General features: G+C 38.7%; 1 pseudogene; it reads left to right on the top strand.

The window, feature by feature from the left end:
- The first annotated feature begins 5,187 nt into the window (after positions 1 to 5,187).
- LOC138174941 (protein phosphatase Slingshot homolog 1 pseudogene) lies at positions 5,188 to 7,079 on the top strand (annotated as a pseudogene).
- The last annotated feature ends 9,338 nt before the right edge of the window (positions 7,080 to 16,417 follow it).

The raw sequence follows: 16,417 nt of genomic DNA, 5'->3' as shown, positions 1-16,417 counted from the left end.
GCATAGAAAGATAAAAAATTCAGCAAAAATAAGGAATATTTTAAAGGAGGGCCTTGAGACAACAAAAATGCCAAAGGAAGGGTTCCTAACCATTGGGTAGGCCCTCTATTCTATTTAATCCAACAAACCTCATTAAACATGACAGTATGACAGGTTCTGTAAAAGTTTCTGGGGAGTACACAAACAACAACAAGAGAGAGACAAAGAAAAGAGAGACAGAAAGAAAGAGAAAGGGGGAAGGAAAGGAGGGAAGGAGAGACAGAATTCCTGTTTTCAAGGTGCTTACATTCTACTAGGAAGGGGAAAAATTGAACATTCATAGATAAGGACATATAATGAAAATTCAAGTAGGCAGCAGTAGCATCTTGGGTCCCTGAGGTCTCTGACATATGGAAAGAAGGAATATAAAACAAGAAAGAAAAGTTAGGACCAGGTGATCTTATACCTAGGGCTAGAATGAATTTAAGAAGCCATATGGTCCCACAACTTCATTTTATGCCTGAGGGAGGGAGGAGAGGGATGAGCATTTATAAAAAGACTTACTATATGCTAGGGACTATGTTAAGCACTTTTACAAATACTTTCTAATTCGATCCTCACAACAGTCCTGAGGTGCTATAATAAATAATTATTATCATTATTATAGGTTATTATTATCTCCATTTTACAGTTCTACTATACAACTTGCTACCAGCTACCTCTAAGAAACTGAGGTTCCAAGTGGTTAAATGATATGCCCAAAGACACAAATGGAGATAGGATCCAAATATAGAGAAAGCTTTAAAATTGAGGTAGAATAGTTTGTATTTTTTTTTTTCCTTTGGGGGTGGTGTTAGAGGAGGAATCACCACTGAAGATTTTGGAAAAGTGAAGGATTTATGTGAAAGCATGCACAACAATTGTTTATAAGAGAAAGTATAGGTAATTGTGATTTGCATTAGTGGAGAGATGAAATTATTGAAAATATGGTGAATATTATAATTGTAACTGATTGAGTATATTTTTTCTCTTGAAATTGTTGTTTCTTAATGTTTGCTAGATTCCCCATCTACACTTTTGAATGCATTAACATTTTCTTTTGAACAATAAATGCCAAATACATACCCCACTATTGGGGGCCTTTATTGTGGCCACAGAATGAGGAAAAACAAGAAAACTCTTATTTATGCTTAAATGGCATTCTCCAGATTTAAAAAACAAATCAACAATAGCAGCATAAGAAAATAGTTGTTGTTTCAGAATCCAGGTATGGCAGCAAACATGGATCATAAATGGCCTTCTATAAATGTCATAAGAAGATTTGTTAAAGAAAGTGGAGATTTCAGGTGACTAGGTGGCACAGTGAATAGAGCACTGGCCCTGGAGTCAAGATGATCTGAGTTCAAATTCAGCCTCAGACACTTAACACAAAAACTAGCTGTGTGACCTTGGGCAAGTCACTTAACCTCAATTGCCCTCCAAAAAAAGTGGAGATTTCTAACTGAGGAAGAACATACTTAGAGGGTTGTAGACCTGTTCTGTTTTGTTTCAGAGGGCTGGATCAGCAGAGATGGGCAGCAGAGGAAAAATGTAGGCTTGAAGTCAGGGAAAACTAAAGCAAACAAAATTTACTATAAATTAGAGTTACTTAAAAGGCTTCCTTAGGGAATATTGAATTTCCTCTCTTTGGGGATCCTCAGGCAGAGGGTAGATGACCACTTATGGGGATTGTTAGAGTGGAGGTTCCTTTGAAGTATGTCTTGGACTAGACTGAAGCTACAGTTCTTTCTTAATACAGCATACTATGTTGTTGTGATATATTTGTGCTCTCTCTCCTCTCTAAAACTAATTTGTAACTGATTTGTAATTTTTTTTGCAGATGATATACTAGGATTAGGTGATCTTGATTAAATGCAGTTCTTTATTACAAAGGAAGAAGCATGGGACTTTGGGTGGAGTCCAAGTTGAGCATAGGCAAAAATGATTGCATTATAAAAACACAAATATCTCAATTAAAAATATAAAGTTATTGTACTAGGCCAGGTGAAAGGTAAGGAGAGTATAAACTAAGGTGAAGGCAGAGGGGTGCAAATGTAAGTACTATTGTAGAAATAAAGTTAAAAGGACTTGGTAAATGATGGATGATGGAAGGATTAATAAGGAATAATAAGAAATCACAGAGCGGCATTAAAGTTTCTGAGCATGGAAGATGAGTTTACTTTTGTTTGGATGATCCTCTTCATCCCTTTGACTAGTCCTATGATTTTTGTTTTCTTTTTAGTGCCTATAATCTTATCAATGTGGGGAATGACTTTGGAAAATCCCTCTATTGATATACATTATGGACTCCACTGTGACATAGATATAGAGAATTGCTTTGGGACAGTGGGGTTGTCCATGGTTAGTTAAATAGTTGTCAGAGCCAGAATTTGAACTCATTTCCTTGGATTCCAAATTCACCATTGTTTTCACCACACCTAAAACTTTGTAAATCCTAAAGAGATATAGGAATATTTGATTTTATTAATATTTTAATAAGCATGTCATTTCCCCAAGGAGTATACATCTTACCAAGGAAAACATCATCTTCAATGACAATTAAATATAAAATATAAACAAAATAATTTGAAGGGAGCATAATAATTGCAGAATTTCATCAGAGACATATAAAGGTCCATTAATCATAATATTTTCCTTAGAATATCACCCTGTAGGCACAGGGGATACAGGGGGCTATGTGCTCACACAACACAATGATGGTGGCTCCATCTAATAGACTATCTGATTCTAGAAATCTAAAGGCAGCCATGATTATGAGAGATCTTTAGAAGTAATATACCAATGATTAGCACCTCCAAATGAACTGCCATTCTGCCCTTCCATTAACAAGGAGTTCTATAAAGCAGATTCCACCATGTTACTGAGAAATCCACCTCTTGGGTATACACCAAGATCATATGGAAACTGGCTAAGTGCTTTTAGGAAAATAAAAATGTCTTAAGAAGGTAGAAAATTAATTCTCCTGTGCCTTGAAGCTCCTCCCCTGGGAAATACCATGAGCTACTTGGTGGCCTTCAAGTGGCTAGTGAGGTCCCAGGATATGAACCTTTCAACCCTTAAAGTAGCACAACATTAATTTAAAAAACAATGCTTAAAGCTCACACTTGGCCTTAGTGCAGGAGGCTGTGGAAAATAGTTGCTCATGAGACCTGAGCTAATGCTTACACAGGAAGGAAGCAGAAAAGCTGTATGAAAATAGCCATTTCCTCTTACATACAGGATTAAAAGCCTTGGGAGGGAACCAGGGAAGCAAAGAATACATCTATGATGAGATAAGGTTTTAGATATGAAAAACCTAAAAACATGGGAGATTGGTACTAGTTTGAGAGGAGAAGGTACATTTAATCCTTCAAGGGTCATCTCATGGGATTACAGGAATGTGTGTGTGTGATGTATAAATTATAGATTTATCCCTTAAAGGGACCTTTGAGTATACAGCTTCATTCTACACATTAGGAAGCTGAAAGGCAGACAGGAGATTGTTTTTTTTTTTTTCCATTCCACTGTTTGCAATGAAATACCCAATGTGGTAGTCTCTTCTTCCTTTGACCTCTTATAGTACTTGTTTATGCCACTCATTTTTGGTACTTAATCATCCACACTGCTAAATGAATGTTGTTTATGCCAATATGCAAGCATTAATATACATGACATATAATTTCATAAAGGACTTTCATGACAAAATGGATCTGAATACACTTTGGGACATTTACTCTTTTAAACAGGTAAAGGTACAAATGACACTGAAATCAACTCTTTCTATGCAAGTGTACAGTTCATAGTGGTATAAAATAGAGTTAAGTAAAAGTAAGAGAACAGAAATCCTTTAACAGGCTCCTAGAAAATAAATCACCCTCCAATGAGCAGCTCTTACCAAAGATCTATGTAAACTTTCTGTCATGTACAATAATGACTAAGCAGATCTCCAGTGAAGTTTCCTCCTTTAGTTTTGAGACAGCTCCAACTAGGACTTCTCACATCCTTAGGGAAGCAACTGTTTTTTATCTTCTCTTTATATCTCTAGTGTTTAACACCATGCCTGGCACATAAGCACTTAATAAATGTTTATAAACTTACTGATGGAAGATATTTCTGGAGAATTACAATATTATCTATCTTTCTTAGAATCTACATGTACTTAGTATATACTTTTCACCTCTGACACAACGGTTTTATCCCTCTTGTAGAATGTTAGCTCTTGGAGAGCAGAACTGTATTTGTTAATCTTTGTGTCCCTAGTACCTAGCACAATAACTTGCTCATATTAAGCACTTACTAAATATTTGCAGAATCGAATTGAATTAGCTCTACCTATAAGCATATTATTTTAAAATCAGTACAAGAGATATACATTGGTGGATTTTCCATTCATGATTTGAAATAATAAAACCATTGTAATGAGATGTAGAGTGATCTGAAAGTTGAAGGGGGAAGTAACTTGAATGTGCTTTCTTGTAAAATAACATTCATTCTTGTCTTCACCTCTCTCATCATTTTCTTTCTATTCATATTTGTGTCAAAGTCTTAGATCTTGACATCTTCTCTCTGTATGTATTCACAGAGGCCCTAAGTATTTCATTCTTGGGATACACTCCCTTCTAGCAATCTTTTTTCAGAATTCGCTTTTTCAAGGCTTAGATTAGGTGCCATGTCCCACATAAAGTCTGTCTGATGCTGCCAGATCAAAGTGTTCTTTCTCATTTCAAAAATCTTAGAACATTTTGTATATATACTTTCTAATTCTTCATCGTGCCCTTGCTTTTTTAATGTAGAATTGTGTGCATGTCTTTTCCATTCTATTAGAATAATTAGAATATAAGTGACTCCATGGACAGAGCATGTCAGGTACATGGTGGTGGTGTACAGCAGTGGACCCCAGGGCACAGAAGAGAATGTTGTGCTGAGAGTGCACTTTTTCAGCAAGGAGAGTAGGGGCTGCACCATCAGGATGGTCCTTTGTCTATGGACAATGCAGATGGTGGGTTCAGTGTGAGCAGCAGGAAGAATGCTGTCTGTCCAGGTGTCTGTCCAGGTCATGTGATCTCCTCTCCAGATTCTTCACAAGGGCTGTGAGGTGGCCTGGATATACAACTACTTCCCTAGAGGCATGGCCCTGGTGTGGGATACTATGAGAGCTGCATTGGTTGACCCAACAAGGGCTTCATGGGGCAGTTGTCTGAGTATGAAGGCATCCTGGACACCAGCAAACAGCGCCATGACAAGCTGTGGAAGCAGACAACCTAACGCAGCCTTCGGCAGAGGGCAGATGAGTCCCCTGGACCTGGGGCCTTTTTGATGGAGAGCTTGGATGCTGATCTGGTAGTCCGACTACTGGTCACCCTGGACAGCCCCAAGCAGCCCGGGTTCCTGGACAGTCAGGTACCTGGAGACCCATCTTTCCCCTATTGCTTTCGCCAGCTCTCAGACCCCCTCCCTAATTCCTCAGGCAACAGGAGCGACTTCATCCAGCTGGAGGATTTGGGGAGAGATGCTCTGCTGCGCGGAGAGGCAGCGCCCGACTCAGCCAGTCATTCCCGAAAAGGGTCTGGTTTGTTTGACAAGGAGATCAGGTGGAAGCTGGAGTTAGGAGTCCCCGGGGCATCAAGCGGCACCCTGGTCCAAGAGGAGGAGTCTGAGCGGGACCAGAACTCAGCGGCTGCGAGCCGGGGCCAGCTCTTGAGCCAGCCTCTGGAAAACCTCCTCCACCACAGACAATGTGAACAGCAAAGGGACCTGCCCCAAAGATTTTGAACATGACGCCATAATTTGGAATCCTTAACAAAGTGAAGCCTTCTTACCAGTCCTCTGCCAAGTGTATATGCTCCACCCCAAGGGCAGCACCAGGGACTTTCCGGAGCGGTGCTAGAAACTCAACTCCCCCTGCCATCTGTACCCAGCCCTCCCTTCTGCTCCATCTTACACCTTCACCAGTGGACCCAGCATCCGGCAAGTCCCGACTTCTGAAGAGACCCTCCCCAGGTCCTGGAGAAAGATACCCAGCTAGCCCACTAGCTGCCTCCTTCAGCAGACGGGTCACCAGCAGGAGCAGGTCTGCCGAGGAGCCCCCAGGAGGCCTCTCTGATTCTTCCAAGGAGTCTCAGAAAGTCCTGGCAAAGTCACTAAGCCTCCTGAAGAAGTCTCACTGTGAAAAGAGCCTCCATAGCCTGGAGACAGTCAAAGAACACCTAGCCTCCAAGAAGTATGCCAAGACCACCGAAGATCTGAAGCTTCTCTTGTTCAATAAAGAGTTGGCCAAGTCCACAGCCAACCTGATGCAGCACCAGAATTCCATCATCCAGCTATAGAAAGCAGGCTTGGTCTGGAAGCACACAAAAGAGTTGGAGTGCCTGAAGGGGATCCCCAATGAGGCCGCATCTCCGCTCTGAGACAGCTCCACCAGCAGCAGAATGGAAGTCAGCATCCCCGAGGAATGTCAGCAACTGGTTCCCTCCTCCCAAGGCGGGGCATGCCCCTTAGCATCCCTTCCTTACCCTGGAGAAAGGGGGGGGGGGAGGGTGACTCCGAGAAATTGGAGGCTGCCTTAGTCCGGAAGGGGCCTCCCAGAAGAGCTCTGGGCCCTCCTTCCTCTGCCGACTGGACCACACCAGCACTTTCTCAAGACTTCCTCAAGACCATCTGCTACACTCTCACCTCCTCCACCAAGAGCTCCAATCTGACCTGAAGCTCTAGCAGTGACAGCATCCACAGCATACGAGGAAAGCCAGGCCTGGTGAAGCAGCAGACCCAGGATATCAAAGTTCACCCCCAGATGACCCACTTGACCGAATCCTCCCCACTGAAACACTCCCACTTCCTGGGTAAGTTGGGGGATCCTCAATTTCTCCTCAGAGGATCTGTCCAGTGAGGCAGTTGGGTCGACCATTGTGGATTATCGTGGAATAACTAAGCTAAGTGAGTCTTCCTTGTCACAGGAACCCCAATCAACTTCTAAGAACCCACCCATGACCTCGAAATTGTCAGGGAAGCCTTCCCCAGGAAACTTGATAGGTGCCCTGTGGATGGGCAGAAATTTACCCTGACTTTTATTGGCCTCCCTCCCCACCCCACCCCAACTCATATTTTTGCATGCTCTTCCCCTTTCTTGTCGTCAACTCCCGACATCTCAGCTCATCATTTAAAATTGAAATTATTTTAAGATTTCCTCCTGCTCTCAGGTCATAACTGAAGGGATTTGGGGGTGGGGAATCAATAATGAAATATATAGCACAAGAAAACTAGCAGACTCTGAATGGTCTGGAAGATCCAGAAATTTCTTATAGGTCACACAACTGAAATAGCCAGACTGTCCATTTCCAGACTAATGGTATTGGAGAAGCAAATACCTTATCACTACTCCACTGAGTTGCCGAGCCTGCTGACATGCAAAGTAATCATGGTGATCCCATCATGGTGGCCACAGGAGCCCCACATCATTTGGGCTCTTGTGGGAAGTCTTTTTCTAGGGAGATATCAATTCTACCTCTGTTCTGGCAGGGTTGTGTTATATTTTTGTTTGTTTGTTTCATTTTGGGTTTTTGTTCTTGTTGAAAACAAAGAAACAAAACAAAATTCTATTCTGGTACCCTCCCCCCCCCCCCAAAGGCACTTTCCTGAGAATGACCACATCAGAAGGGACTTTTCCAAAACAAACGAACAAAAAAAGAATATAAGTGAATTGAGGAAGGGGTTGTGTTTTTAATAACTGTATTGAAATGCTAGGTATAGTGTCTTCCACTCAATTGGGATGCTGAAAAAAATGAAGTAATGCTTTATTTTTGTTTTTGATCACTGCTGGATTAGCTTTAGGGATTAGACAACTGTCTAAAATGGTCAAGAAAGTCATTCTATTTAAATACACATACATACATACAATTTCTCCAAGAAGGATTTTTTTTAAGGGGGGAACAGAGAGAGGTCAACTCCTTTGCTAGGGTAATTACCTCATCAGAGGAATAAATGTATCCAGTTTTTAATGTACCTGATGGTAATTGAATGGATGGTTCTATTATAGCTAATAATGACAATAATAATACCAACAATGAACATTTATAGATACCTTAAAGTTCACTTCAAAAGTATTCCCTCATGATTCTTATAACAACTCAGTGAGGCAAATGCTATTATTATCACTTCCTTTTTTTTTTTTTTTTTGCTTTTTAGAGGGCAATTGGGGTTAAGTGACTTGCCCAAGGTCACATGGCTAATTTTTGTGTTAAGTGCCTGAGGCCAGATTTGAACTCAGGACCTCCTGACTCCAGGGCCAGTGTTCTATTCACTTCACCACCTAGCCTCCCCTATTATCACTTCTTTACAAGTGGGGAAACCAAGATTCAGAGTCATCTGTAGCTCAAGATCACACAACCAGTAAATATTTGAGGCAGAATTTGAACTCAAGTCATTTTAACTTTAACACCTTTATAGTTCCTATTAAGCCACTTAGCTTGCATTAAATTTGATACCTAATTGAGATTAGCTTCAGTGAGTTGAGGATTTTGAGTAGGGATGAAAGGAAGAGGAATAATAGAAGAAAAAAGTCCCATAGCCTCCTCTTATCCTTGTTTCTCCCATCTCCCATCCTACACCAATTCCTCCCTCCATGTATTCTTGAAATCTCTTACTCCTTGAATTCTTGCATGAGGTACTAGAATTCCTCCCTGTTCAACTCTGTGACAGTTGAACAAAAGCATAGTCAAAGTCTCCAGGGTCAATTATTTCAATATTGATCACTTTCCATCTTCCTTGGAGACATTTAACAACCATTTCTCTTATTCATATGAAAAGTTACCTTGTATACATGAAATGCTGTAGAAGATGGATTGGTATGTCATGACATACAAATTATCTCAACTTGGCAAAATCAGATGTATCACTTATGGCCTTCAGGTTTCAATCATATTTAATCAATTTTCCTAACCTCTATAAAGAAAATAGCAATATTCTATTAATTTAAGAATTGCTATAGGTAAAGTGATTCATGATTTAAGATGAAAAGGAATTATTTATTATACATTAGCTAAAAGGACTTGTTGTTATACATTCCAAAAGACAAAAATCATAAATTATCTAATAGATATTTATAGAAATAAAAAACTGCGAATAATAAGACACTTAAATTCCTGGTCATAACTTACTTCTCAGAACAAAGGAAAACAACTACAAGGACAAGATAATTAATTATCCGGGATATACTTTGTATTTCCCTCTCTGGGGTTATCCTCTTAATAGAATGTAAGTGCTCTGAAGACAGGGCAGCCTTAATTTTTGTCTTCATGTTCTCTGGGATTTCACCTAGTAAGCACTTAATAAATATTCATTACATTTAATTATTTTTATTTAGCACTTAATCCTCACAAATATTTTCATTATAACTTATTGTAATATTAATATTATTCTGTTATTATAATTACAATAGTAAAATTAACAATCTATGAATGATTTTCCATACACTTTTGTAACAAGTTAGTGAGTATGAAAGTAGCAATAACTCTGATCTAGTTTGGTGGATGAGAAAGTAAAAAAAAACAGTCAAGGGTAAGAAAGGGTCATAGGGGAGATATAGAATATGAAACACAGGAAATCTGAAAAGATACAGAATGAAGTTAAGGAAATGTAGAAAATGATAAGAAAAGCAGAGGGGGGAAATGAAAGAAAGATAATAACATAAGATAGGACTGAAGGAACAATAGGTTGAGACAAAGTATTGGGATCTTCCAAAGGTGGCCTTGGTAAATTATTTATCCAAGAGGCAGAAATAAACATCACTAAAAACAAAATTAACTCTTTGTATTTGAGGGGGAAAAGAGGCTTTTTTTTTTTTTCAGGAGAAACATAACATATCGAAGGATTTCTAAGTTAAATATTTATTTTCCATAGCTATGCTATATGAATGGGAAGGGGGTAGAGTTTGAATGGTTCATAACTGGGGAATATATACATTACAAATGGACCAAATTAAAAATTCTTGGTTACCAGATGAACCCTTCCTTATACATAGCATGGGGTGAAGGTTAGGGAAAAATTAAGAGGATATAGTTTACTTGTTTTACATAGGAATGTAACAATAGTTTTATGTATAGTTGTCTATGTCTAAAATCCCTGCTATGAGGGAAAGTTGAGGTCAATTTCTTGAACTCAGGATTTCTGAGTTGTAGGAATGCAAAAGTTGATAAGATGTCTACATGAAGTCCAGTATCAATATGATGGACTTCAGGAGTGGAAGTCTAGCAGGCGGGGCTGTCCTATGCAGGTGAAAAACAGAACAGGTCAGATTTTCTAGCACATCAGGAGTGGGATTGAGTTGTGACTAATGGATTTCTAGCCTGGGTAATATAGGAGGACTTAGTCTAAAATATTAAATTAATAATATATTAAGAGAAGTATTAAAATGATATAGTTTTAGAACTTGTTACCTTTGTCCAATTTCTTAACTTTTACAGATAAGGAAACTGAGACCCAGAAATATTAAATGACTTATCCAATGTCACAGCAATGAGTGGTAGAAGAAAAAACTAAGACTTCTTATTGAATCAAAACCTATACTAATGAGGTATTTTGGCAACGAAAATAGCTTAGAGCATCATTAGCCTTTCTGTTACCTGTTCAGTGACTGATAAAGTAGATAGAAGAGCCAGCAAACAGTGAAATTCTACTGTTGACTTTTGAGTTCCATGGCTTCTCCCAACAATTTTTTAGACTACTAAATTTTGTTCAATTTTCTGAGAGAAGCCTGATATTATCACAGGATTTTGGATCCAGAAGGACCTGGCGTATAATCTAATTCAAATCTCTCATTTTTACACATGAGCAAAGTGAGTCACAGAGAAGTTAAATGACTTATCCAAGATCACACAGGTAACAAAAGGCAGAGCTTATTTTTGATCCCAGTCACTATGGTTTTATATCCAGTCTTCCTTCTACTATATTGTTCTGCTACTTCCTTTCCTCAGTTCCCTGAACTCCCACTCTAGCACTTGTCATGGCATAAACTGGGTAAAACCAAAGGAGGGGACAGACTTCTCAATGCTGAGCTTTGCTACCTATGTAGAGACCGACATGATCTTTAGGATATTTTCTCTGTTCACAGAGTAACTCAAGGGTTATTACTTAATTCAATTAAACTCAGTGAGCATTTATTGAGTACCAATTATGTGCTAGGTACTGAGAATGCAACAAGTACAAACAGTATTCTTAGAAGTTGTCTGTACTAGATTTGGGTAGAAACAAACAAATAAGAATAAATAAAATTTATTTATTCAGAAAATATAGTCATCAGGGATGGGATAGCCCTAGTAACTGACAAGATCAGGCAAGGTCTTGTGTAGAGGATGACATTTATTGTAAACATATTTTCCCCCAAAGCACATTCAGGGAAAGAATTACAGAATTATGAAATCCTACCTAATTACTTGTTTATAACTTAATGTACAAGTATGCCTCAACACTCAGTGGGAAAATTAACTTACTCCTATTTTAGCTTAAATCATTGATCTGAATTAGCAGATAAATCCTATACTAACTTTTCAGGTTTTTCTAAAGTCTACCTGCTCATTATTTCTTTTATCACAATAGTATTCCATTACATTCATATGCGACAACTTGTTCAGCCATTCCTCAATTGATGAGCATCTCCTCAATTTCCAATTCTTTGACACCACAAAAAAAGCTGCTATAAATATTTTTGTACATGTGGATCCCTTCCCCAATTTAATCATCTCTTTGGGATGCAAGATACAGAAGTGGTATTGCTGGTCAAATTTTATAACCCTTTTGGTATAGTTCCAAATTGCTCTCCAGAATAGTTGGATCAATGCACAACTCCATCAACAATGCATTAGTGCTCCAATTTCCCACATCATCTAGGGTGAGAGGAGCCCCCAGGTTTCCTGGGCTACAAGACTGCTGCACCCTGTTTTTCTTGTGGCTCAGCTGTTCCAGGGTTCTTCCTGGAGAGATATTTTTTGCACTTTTAAAGATCATTAAAGGAGAGTGAGAGTGACTTACTTATTACTCTGCCATGTTGGCTCCTAGAAGCAGAACTCCATATCATTTTACAGATGAGGAACTAGGAGTGACTTGCTTAGGGTCACACAGCTAGTATCTAAGGCCAGATGTAAAATTACAAAGGTTAATCTTAATTTCAAGTCCAGTGCTCTCTGCTCTGAACAACCTAGCTGCCCTTATAATAGCCCTGATGTGGGTGTTTTTGTTGCTGAGTCATTTTAATCATGTCTGTTTCTTTTTAATCCCATTTGGGCTTTTCTTGGGAAAGATGCTGGAGTGGTTAGACTTTTCCTTCCCCAGCTCATTTTATAAATAAGGAAACTGGGGCAAACAGGATTAAATTTATTCGGGGTCACACAGCTAATAAGTATCTGTAGTCAGACTTCAGCTCAGATCTTTGTGACTCCAGGTCTGGTGTTTTATCCTCTGTAACACCTTGCTGAAGTTTAACTTACTTTGTTAAGAATTATTTATTATTAATATATGAATATATGGATGCTTACAATGAATACATATTTTAATTTAGAAAAAAAGATAATTTTATGTAGGTAACTGAGTTCTGAGTGTAGTTTTTTTCCCCAAATTACCAAATAATTTCTGTGTGTAGACTTAGCCTATGCCAACTGAAAATGGAAATTTGCTCTAGAATCTAATGACAAAACTGACTCATGGTTCAAACAAATAAAAACAATATCCTAAGAACAGAGTTAATATAAAATAAAGGTAGACTACAATAAGAACTTTAAATTATTTGTCAGAGACCAGTATTGATTTATAAGTTTAAAAAGTCAACTTTTTGAAATTAGCTTTTCATATTGAAATAAAAAAAGGAGTGAGGACAAGGGAGTAGAATACTGCTCAGAGGGATGAGATGTGATATCACTCTAGCTTTATTAAGATTTTAAAGTGGGTAGGGAGAAGAAAGATGCATGTAGGATGGTTGGCAGAGAAAAATGAGAACTTTAAGGGAAAGCTCCCCAGTAGGAAATAATGCAAATATTTTATCAAGTTATGTTAGCTATTTTTCACCTTTACAAGGAAATAACTTTTTATTGATATAATCTAAAATTTTATAAAGGTCATATAGGTTATATACGAGATTGGCTATCTCTGAGTTGGTCCTCCTTAGTCTCTGTATTTGAATTTTTAGCCACATACTATGTATACCAGTGATATAGATACTGAGGCAAAGTAAATTCCCATATATCAAGTATTTTCTTTGATATAATTAAGGCACTAAAACTAATTTTGTAGAAGAGGTTATTCTACTATCAAAACAAGGCAAAAGTACCTTTATGTTCCTTGAGGAAAAAAATGAGTTAAAATAGTTACTTTAATATTTCAATGAATCTGTGACTTATCCTTATGGGTATTTCCTGCAATGTCCATAATTCATCTATGTCCACCCATTCCATTTAACATTGGTCTGGGTTGTTTAATAATTTTAGTATTGTGTTCCAATAGTGTTTAGTAGACCTTTGTTAAATTTTATGCAAGTCACAGGGATTCCAGTGGAGCAAGATATTATCCATCATGTTCACCCTGGTCTTCTCACTGATCAGTGCAGATATGTTTTTGATCATATGCTCCTTTGAAAATATCTTTACACAACTCTTCTGTAAGCCTATAATTTTCACACACACATACATGCAACACACAAACATTTTGTTTCTTGTAAATTGCAGTCTGTTTTTACCCACCATGCATTTTTTTCCATTGCCTTTTAGTGATCTTCAACTTCATTTTAGCGGAAAGTGTAGTATTCTATGGCCCACCAAAACATACCATCAAAAGAATATTGAAAAAAAATATGATCCTTTCTTTCATGAAGAAGCTTGGTGTGATTAAAATTAGTTTTCAATTCTTCAAAAGCCATCTAGGCCACTCTGTTCTTTTTCTATCTAAAACACAGGCCATTTTCCAAATGCAATAACTGTCAACTACATATGTACTGATGGGGATTTTCTGTAAGCTGTCCATCAAACTATAAATGTCTAAACTTCTGGTTAAGATTAGTTATTGTTGTTGTTCAGCCATTTCATTCATATCCTCCTCTCTGTGACTCTATTTGGGGTTTTCTTGGTAAATATATTGAAGTGCTTTGCCAATTCTTTATCCAGCTAATTTAAAGAAGAAGAAACTGAGGCAAGTAGGCAGCTAGTAAGTATCTGAGACCAGATTTGAACTCAGGAAGATAGTCTTCCTGAGTCTAGACCTCATACCTCAACCACTGTGCTACCTAGCTGCTCTCTGATATAGATAGTTTAGGACAAACTCTTTTCAGGTTTTTTGAATCTTATTCAAAATGCTCTGTAATGTTCCTGAGTTATAAGTAATTACTGGAGGGGAGGCTAGATGGCACAGTGAATAGAGTACCAGCCCTGGAGGCGGGAGGACCTGAGTTCAAATCCAGACTCAGACACTTAACACAAAAACTAGCCATGTGACCTTGGGCAAGTCACAACCCCAAATGACCTCAAAAAAAAAGAAGAAGTAATCAGTGGAATGTCATCTTCAAAGGGAATATCTACGGAAAATAAATCTTTCACTTGGACCTGGTGCTTGTTATCTTCTACTGTAGAGGAGTATATCTTTAGAAACATACCGTGTTTCCCCGATAATAAGACACTGTCTTATTTTTTTTTGGACAGAAAAACACCAGAGGGCTTATTTTCAGGGGAGGGCTTATTTTAATGAACATTGACAGCAATTTTAATAAACAGGTAAATGTGAACAAAAAAATGTACCTTTATTCAATAATGATCATGTCATCTTCTTCAACAACATCGTCATAAGTGTCCATACCCTGAGTTCCGTCCTGGATGTCTTGCGCCTCCATTTCCTTCAGAAGAAGTGGACCCAATCTGTCATGTCCAGCAATATAGCTCTCTTTAAATGAATATGTCTTGTCCAGATAACCTGCTTGTAGTGCCTTGGCGACACAGCTGTCAGTAATTTTATCCCATGATTTCTTCACCCAAGTCACGACTTCTTGCAGACAGGGCTTCACAAAGTTTCCATGCTGATTTCTTTCCATTCTATTTTCAATGTAGTCATTGACTTCCATGCGCAAATGGTCCTTGAATGGCTTCTTTATTGCAATATCAAGGGTCTGGAGATAGGCAGTCATTCCTGCAGGAATCATTACTTGATCTATTCTTCTCTCTGCAAGGAAGTTCTTCATTTCTTTAGCGCGGTGAGTGCTGGCTGAATCCCAGACTATCAGACCTCTTTGGTTACCTCGCATAACAAGTGGCAGCATTAAATCAACCCACTTTCTTATAACGGCTTGTGTACACCAGGCTTTTTCGGTTTCAAGAATGTAAATGCCAGATACACGTTCAATCTTATCTTTCTTGCCCTTACTGATGATTAGAGGTGTGGCTTTCTTTCCATCCAAACGAATTGTCAAAACACAGGTGACCTGTGCACTTTCATAGCCAGTGGTGGGAATGTAGATTGATGTTGCACCCTTGTGATGAATTGTTGTTTGAGATCCTTGTCCCATAAACACTGCAGTTTCATCCATACCGTAGCAATCATATTGCAGGTTTGGTACTTGGAAATGTCGATCCTATCAATAAAGGACTTGAATGCAAGTGCACGTTTAATAACTTCAGCATCTTCCAGCTTAAACAGTGTTGTTGATCTTCTTAGGGACAGTTCATACCGTTGAAGGAAACCATCCAACCAGTGTTGTGATGCTTTGAATCCTTCTGAGACCATTTCAAACTCTGGTGCCATTGAAAGGGCAAATGCTTGAATATCAGCCCTGCGCACAACCAAGGCCTTTGCTCTCCTGTCAGCAATCCATTCACCAATGAGGATCTCCAAGTCAGGATATAAGGGCTGCCGACCTGATCCAGACCTGCGCTTTTTCCCTTTTCCCTCATCCACCTGTTGATTGAGGTTATTATAATCTGCTCTCCATTTTCTGACCATTCGAAGATCCAAAAGTTTTTCTTTACAGAAAACTGCAAGATTCTTGCCATGTGACTCCTCTACAATTGCTTTCTTATACTCAACAGTATAGTTCTTCCTTTTTGTACTCATGTCTGGGGGTCAAAACAGACAGAATAATAAAATTATGACCATCAGTCCTTCTTTTCACTCCATTATGCCCCCTGAGTTCTTCTTTTTCCCTCCATCATTCCCTTTTTATCCTCCATCATGCCCCCTCACTCCCGCTTACATACCAGGTTTTTATGTTGTCCTGCCTCAGCTCTCCTCCGCTGCACTGCTCTCAATGGAGCCAGCAAGCAAATCACTGGGGAAGAACAGGATGATGCACTTACTGCTGCAGCTCTGATTGGATGCAGCTCGGAGCGCGGCGTGCGTTTCACCGGGGGAGGGGAGGACAGTGCAGTACTGTAATGTA

Source organism: Petaurus breviceps, unplaced genomic scaffold (assembly GCF_028583685.1).
Source record: "Petaurus breviceps papuanus isolate PSGF00001 unplaced genomic scaffold, PetGlider_PUasm1.0 76, whole genome shotgun sequence".
Taxonomy (NCBI): domain Eukaryota; kingdom Metazoa; phylum Chordata; class Mammalia; order Diprotodontia; family Petauridae; genus Petaurus; species Petaurus breviceps.
The sequence above is the reverse complement of the archived record's forward strand: the minus strand, read 5'-3'. Positions and strand labels throughout refer to the sequence as shown.